The 6,818-nt window shown below is 49.9% G+C and overlaps 1 protein-coding gene across 4 annotated transcripts in view; it reads left to right on the forward strand.

The window, feature by feature from the left end:
* The first annotated feature begins 1,732 nt into the window (after positions 1-1,732).
* Positions 1,733-6,818, forward strand: part of IL15 (interleukin 15) — a 71,941-nt gene continuing 66,855 nt past the window's right edge. For 2 of the 4 annotated variants that reach the window (XM_019534396.1, XM_019534395.1), the window contains exon 1: positions 1,733-1,879. The gene's annotated coding sequence lies outside the window, so the exon portion shown is untranslated. Of the gene's footprint in view, positions 1,880-5,382; positions 5,598-6,818 lie in introns of those variants that run through there. The other 2 variants (XM_019534393.1, XM_019534397.1) reach the window with 1 other exon arrangement.

A 6,818-nucleotide genomic window follows, 5' to 3' on the forward strand; every position in this document is an offset into this window, starting at 1 on the left:
GTTAATTTTCACTGTGTAAATATCTGTATATGATATTTAGTTTTATGTTTATGTATATTATAACTCAATAAATTGTAAGCATCCAAGAACTAGTTAAGAACTTTGGGTTTGGGCTAACTCTATAGAGGAAAGAGGGATCTTCTTGAAATTCTGGCAACCCTCTCACAGCACCCCATCCTGCCTACCCATCCCATCCTATTGAGAATACGGCACACCCTTGGGTATACCTGGGTTACAGTGGTTACCCAGAACATGCTGGCAAACTGCGTCATTCACCTTAGTAACCCATACAAGGTCATCACCAGCTTCTGCCAGCTGGGCTTCCCCAACTGTGGCATGCACATCCCCATACATCCCCATCCTCTGTTCACCCTAAGGCTTTACTGAGTTCATCAACTGGAAGGGTTTCTATTTGATTGTGCTGCAAGGTGCCTTTGATCACTATAATCACTTCACCCATATTTTTGCTGGCTGGGGTGGGGGGAGCAGTGCCCATGATTTTAGGGTCTTCTCCAACTCCAACTTCCCCAAACTGGTGGAGAGCAGACAGTATGTCCCTGGGGAGCCCAGCATCAAGATTAGCAGAATCCTTGCCCCATGCTTCATTATTGGGAACCCTGTCTTCCCTCTCTTCCATGAAGATTTACCCAGGGCACCTGGACAACAAAGCAGGAGCACTTAAATTGCTGCCTCAGCAGGTACTGTATGACTGTTGAGGGTGCCTTTGGCCATCTCATGGCACACTGGAGGGCTCAGGGTATATGCCTCAACATGGTCAAAGAGTTGAAGTATATGCCTAGCATTTGCCATGCTTTGTAGCTGTCACCTGTGTTCTCCACAACATCTGCAAGACCAGGGGAAGGTCTTCTGTGAGGCTTTGGCAGAATAGGAATGGCATATGGAGGAAGCACAATACATGGAACAAGCACAACACACAGGGACAAGTCAGGATGAACTCTGTCTAGGCAGGGTATACCAACCCCCTCTGTGGTAGGGAGTCATGGTCAGGGAAATCCTGGTAGATTATCTCCTGGACTACCAGGACACAAGAGTGAAGCTGGATGAACCAGAGGATTAGGGAAGGAGGGGCTTCAGGTCCTGGGTGCCCTGGCTGTCTGGACACCAGCTTCAGGCAGGCACCCTGTGCACCAAGCCTCAGTTTCCCTGATGGCAGTGGGGAGCAGGGGGTGGGTCACAGAAGTGCTGTTTTCCTTGAGGCATCATGAGGAGTCCATGATGGAAGAAGTCCTGGGTGGCAGTATGCTACCCTGGGCCTAGAGACACCTGGGGTATATGGGAAATAAAGTGATGGAAAGAGATGTGCTTTTTTCACTAGTAAAGTAGAACTTTAGTGGAATTGGGATTTTGCCAGTGTGTCACTAACCTCCATGGGAACTGGGAGGCAACTTCTAAGGGAGAGGAGGATGGAGGCCCCAAGGTCCTTAGCCCCTGTCTGTGCAGTGAAGACTAGGGAGCCTTCTTTATGTAGGAGCTGGACAGATGTCCTTTAGGTACTGCCTGCTCTCCTGGAATCCCCCCACCTTTTTTTTTAAGTGTCTGCCCTAGGCCCCTTACTGTTTTTCTGAGTCAGTTCAAATCTGAATTTCTTTTTCTTTTGCATTCTCACTTTGCAACAGGCATTCCAGCTGACAGCCCAAAGCTGCAGGATTTTTACTTTCGGTTTCTCTTGGCTTGGTACTTTGGATCTCTGGCAACTACCCACAGGAGTGCCTTATAAGTCCCAAGTCTAAGCTGCTGGTTGCAAGGTAACATGTGAGCCTCTACGCTGAAACAGATCTCAGGGGAACAGCTCACAGATCCCCTTCTGAAGATACCTCCTCTCAGGGCCAGGTAACAGTTCCCTAGAGAGTGTGCAATGGTAAGTTCTGCTTTTACCTTATTATTATATTGGTGCTAATATTTTTGTGCAGCCAATATTAATGGTGAAGAAAATAGGCACTGCAATGCTCTCACTAAGCACCTAGGCTTGTCAGAGGAATTCAGAGCCCTGCATGAGTACCTGTGTCCTCCATATAGCGCATGAACTGGACACCTTAGAGTGGGAACCAGAACAGCCAGTATGCTGACTGGTAAGCTGCCTGAGGTCATCACATAGACATTTAGAGCTAGTCAGTAGGAAATGTGGAAGACAAGAATACATATTATATCCTACCATACTCAGATGCCTCCTGATCAGGGAGATCATCTGCACAACCCTTTAGACTCTCCTGGAGGCTGATACCTGGAAAGAACTGACTAGGGCTGACTTTTCTTTTAAAAGATAGCTGCAAAAGGAGAAGACAGTGGTGACTCCCTTCTATAACTTCTCTGTGGACGAACCACTCACCCAGGAAAAGGGAGATCCTCTTCTGTCTGGGGAGGAAATCCTAACCAACAGTCCACAGGCTCTTCTGGGAGGGGGGAGGATATTCTACTTCCCTTTTGCTGGAACAACATTATTGTGAGGAAAAGAAAAGGTTAGAGAAAGATCACAAGAGTGAGCATAGCCCTCTAGTTTTGTAGTTAGGCAAGGGGGGATTCCTGCACTTGGGCCCAGTCTCCAAGTATGTTTCTGTATTTTATGAGAGGTTGTATAGGGTCACTGTAGCCAGAAAAAAAGAAAAGAATCATGCTTTCTAATAAGACAGAGCTGAGTGTCCCTTCTAACGATACCTCTTAAAATGAATGTGCCAAACTTATGATTTGCTTTGTGTCTGTAACCCACTCCTGTAGCCATAGCATTTCACTACCGTCTCACACTACTCACTACACTTCTGCCTTTAGTGTTGCATAACCCACAAAACATTGCAACTGATGACTGTCACAATGCAGAAACAGAAGGGGATGGAATTTATACTAGGGATTCAAGGTTTTCTTCTGAGCACTTGACTTTTAAACTGCTTTGTGGGGCACATCTGGGAACTTCAGAGCATTTCAGAGCACTTACAGGATTTTTCACCTATAGATTCCTAGTTCAAATTTAGCCCAGCCTTGTAGGGTTTACCGCTGCTTTGCATGTAGACAAAATACCTCCTACTCCAGAACCATCAAGGGTCCCCTAACGCTAAATTTACACTATTCTTTTAAAGCTAAAAGTTGTGATTAACTATGTTCATTGCAAACCAGTTAATTAAATTATTTGTATCAAATATAAACAAATTTCTGTCCTTTTTCTTTTCTGTCAGTGCCTCTGTGGGGAGCATTGTCAAAAGCCTGTACCAGAAGTGGATGCTTCTCTTCTCTGCCATTACTTAGAGCTAAGGAACCTCTCCTCACCGAGAGGCCCATTTCAGTTTTGGCATTCCCCCTGTAACTCTTCTGCTGAGTACCTGTCAGCAACAAGGACTGGGTTCAATTTTCGGGTACTAAATATATTTTACTGTGGCTCAAGCCCCCATCCAGACTACCTGGGATACACTAAATGAATCACTAGGGTGTCCAATAAAATTAACATGGGGGGCATGGTGAACTCCTGCAGGTGGTGGTGGCGGTGGCAGAGGCATGGCAACAGTGAGCAGGGAGCTCCTGCAGGCAGCCGTGGTGGTGTTGGCAGCAGGGGCAGGCTGAGTGGTGAAAAATAGAGGACATAAAGGTGTCCAGTTTCATATTAATAGAGGACAGAGAACCAGAAAACCAGACTGTCCTCTATGAAATGGCTACCCCACCTCCCACGGCATCATCCCACTCAACTTCCCACCCCTCCCAACAAAAAAAAAGGGCGGGGGGAGACGAGGGAGAGAACAGGGGTCTTGAGACAGACTTTCTCTCCCTGTACCTGAGGCTTTCCCTTCACATAGCTTCAGTTTGCTTCTCCAGTGAAGATGCAGGGGGGAGACCCCTCCATGGGGAACAGGTTTTCTGGCTCCCAATTCAGTAATGCAGCTCTCAGCAGCTCCACGAGAACAGAGACCCCAGCTCAGGTGGCCTGAACCTTAAATAATTTTTCTGACATCACTATAGGGTTCCAATCAAGAAACAGCATCATTTGAACACTACTAATGCAGACCAATCAATTCAAAGGTGATCAGCACTCCAGGATTTGCTTCGGAGTCACAAAACTGGTTTTACAGGTTCTTTTAAGGAATCTCAAGATAACGGTCTGGACACAATAAGGGGGAGGGGAGGTGGTTCTCTTCCAGCACCCCCCCAACCCCCCATCCCAATATACAACAACCAAAAGCACACATTTTACTACACACAGCCCCAAGTGTGTGTGGGTGTTATACCACTTTACCATGACACTGCTGCTCCTCTTTGCTGTACGACTCCTTCTGCACCAAAGGACACCCCTCTGCTCATTTGCTTTGTTGGGGTCATAGAAGCAAGGACAATCTTAAAGGCTAGGGACAGAAGTTACACAGAAACCAGCTTAAGTGATCAGAAACTGTTTTAAACCTGTAACAGAACAGACGTTCAGCTCATGTAAACAGGTTTCAAAATGACCAAACCTAGTGTAAGATAAACCTGGATGGATGCAATATCAGATTAAATGGATTTAGGTTAAACTGGTCTATGGAACTTCTATCCCAGATCCCCTCCCAACTCAGGCAAGGTCACAGTCTCTGTAGCAAGTTGCTTGTCCCAGGGGGTGGCCACAACACCCTTGTGTGGCTGCTCAGGCACAGCCTGGTCCACCTTTTTGGGGCTCTCTCCCCTTCCTCACCTGCCACAACTAGATGTCATGTTTTATATCTGAAGGAAGCTGTCTCCAGGGCTTCCCAGGCTAAGCCTCTGGTCCATGGACTAATTAGACATCTTGGGGTGCCTGCATATGCTTGCTGGGCTTAGCGCTTCTGGTCTCAGCCCTTTTTTCTCTTGGCCGAGTCCTGTAGCTTAGACCCACTGAACCGGACATGGCTTCTGGGTCCCAGCCCTCTGCAGGCCTTGTTTGCCCTACTCTGGGCTCCAGGTTCACTGGTTCCCACACTATGCCCTGCTCTGGGCTTGCTACTTTCTCAGAATGCTTTCCCAGCGCAGCTCAGAGCAAGTATGTGATCGTAGGGCACTAAGGAGCCTCTAAACTGCGTGGCATGTGCAGCCACGCAGGCATGCTCATGCCGCACTGCCAGGTGCTCCTGCATGGCTGCGCATGCCAGGCAGCTGAGAGGGAACGCTTCTAAGGGAACCTCCAAATACTTCTCCTCACAGTCCTAACCCAAACCACCAATCTGAACTACAACCAGAAAAGAATCCCCCTGGCTCTAACACAAACTTTTGAATGGTCAAACAACAACAAATGGAAAAGCAATACATTGTCACTTTAAACATAACAAAACCTTTCATCGCCATCGGGGTGGATGAGCAAGCATGCATGCAGACCAGCTCTCCCTGGGTACATCTCAGGCAGAACAGTAATCTAACAAGCCCTCTTAACAACTTCCTTCTGAGAAACTCTCCCCTTTCTGCAGCTTGCAGGACCCAAGTTTAACACATTTCCTGAGACTTCCCCCTCTGATCACCAGTTTCCCAATGCAGTCATAGGTGATTCCTGTTTTGGCTTCTTACAAGCAGTCTCAGGATGGCCTACTGCTGCTGGATCTGTGGGGTTTCTGTGTAAGCCCCCAGCTTCTGCTATTTCTCTCACTGCTGGCTCTGGGGTGAGTGTTTGCTTACATCTTTTCCTTCCTTAGTCTGTCTCTGGGCTTGTCTGGCTGGTGGGCTCTGGGGTTTGCTTCCTCCTCTCTGTAATGTGGTAGGGTCCCCATTACAGTCCCCCAGTATCCCAGGAACCTTTGTGGGTAGGCAGGCTATCCTCTGCCTCTGGAGTGGGGAGCCCAGGAGCTGGGTGAGGGACTCCTTTTCCCTTCCTCCACCCTGCCCTGTTCTTCTCCTGCCAGCTGCATTGGTCTCACCCCAGAGTGTCACAGGGCAGGGCTGAGTGGAGGAAGGGGAAAGGATCCCCCTCCTGGCCTGACCCTTCAGCTGGGGTCTGTCCAGCTGGGGGGTGTTCTGTGAGGGTCCTCTCCCCCACCAGGCTGGGCTGGCTGCACATCTGTATCCCCTGCTAGTCTCTGCCTTTGACCCACAGAAGGAGGGGGGGAAATGGAATGGAGCCCCCTTGCTACACAGTCCTGGTTCTGGGCCAGCATAGGGAGGTTACATGATGGGGACATGCTGGGCAGCGGGACCCGATCTGTCCTTTATGGAGTGCTTCTCTCCTTGTTGCCACCCAGAGCAAGCCCCCTGGATCAGCTAGTGCCACCCAGGCTACCCAGTGCATCCCTCAGAACCCAGCACCAGCAGCAGCTGGCAGGATGCAGTAGGCAGCCCCACAGTCTTGTGCTAGGCAGCAAGACACAATCCTTTTTTCACCCAGCTGGGTGGGGACAGGGGAAACCCCCTGGGGCCTAGCTCCCACCTTCCTTCCAGCTGGGAAGATCCCCACATGGGGGAACAAGACTGGGGTAGGGAGAGCCTTCATTCCTCCCCCCCCCCCCGCATGTCAGTAACCTGCCAGCCCAGCATGCAGAGCAGGAATCACTCCCCCCCCCGCCCTGCACACACAGCTGGGTGGACCAGGATTTGGGGGCCAGCCCTGGGGGAGGGATTCCTTTCCCCCTCCCTCCTGTACATCATTGATTTATGCCAGTCAGTCCCAGCTGTGGGGGGAGGCAAGAATTACCCCCCCTTCCCTCCTGCTGCAGCTGGCTAGATCAGGGCCCAGGGGGATCCCAGGCTGGCTTTGGGAAACCCCCCAGAGGCTGGTGGCTCCCCCCTGACATGGGCAGATGCCCATCTCAGGGTCAGCTGGAATGGAGACTGTTCTCTGCCTGTGGGGGGGAAAAGCAGGGAGTTGGGGGCATATGTCAGCCAGCCAG

The sequence above is a fragment of the Crocodylus porosus genome, unplaced genomic scaffold, assembly GCF_001723895.1.
Source record: "Crocodylus porosus isolate Cpor-Errol unplaced genomic scaffold, CroPor_comp1, whole genome shotgun sequence".
Lineage (NCBI taxonomy): Eukaryota > Metazoa > Chordata > Crocodylia > Crocodylidae > Crocodylus > Crocodylus porosus.